The sequence below is a fragment of the Nematolebias whitei genome, chromosome 9 (genome assembly GCF_014905685.2).
Source record: "Nematolebias whitei isolate Nwh7 chromosome 9, NemWhi1, whole genome shotgun sequence".
Taxonomy (NCBI): Eukaryota; Metazoa; Chordata; class Actinopteri; order Cyprinodontiformes; family Rivulidae; genus Nematolebias; species Nematolebias whitei.
Window position 1 is genome coordinate 44,747,386 of NC_056506.1, and position 537 is coordinate 44,747,922.

A 537-nucleotide genomic window follows, 5' to 3' on the forward strand; every position below is an offset into this window, starting at 1 on the left:
GTGTTACTGTACTACAGAGAGTAGATAATTATGAATTCTGTAGCCAGTTTTATTTATTGTTTTTTTTTTAAAACTGGTAAACAGTTCATAAACTAAAGAAGTAAAGATAAAAATATTTAAAAGTAAAATTCTCAACTATATTATAATAATTCAAATAAATCACCATAAACAAAGCAGTTGCAGAGTACTGTATCAGTATTAGGACTCGGTTTCAAAAGCTGGTAAAATACACATATAAAATGTTAATTCAAAACCTAATGACTCAATGAGACAAGGTTCAAAGTTACTGTCATTCGCATCACGTGTGGTACATGAGGTGGAACAAAACTGTGTACTCAAGGTCCCATTTACACCCCACATTAGCAAAAATATAAAGTATTAAAAGAAACAGTATATAAGGATCTAAGATATACACTTAAGTTATACGCTAAATACTAATAATGTAAAATATGGTATATTTACAGCAGCCTGAACATAAGGTGAATGAAAAATCTATCCATCCATCCATCCATCCATCCATCCATCCATCCATCCATC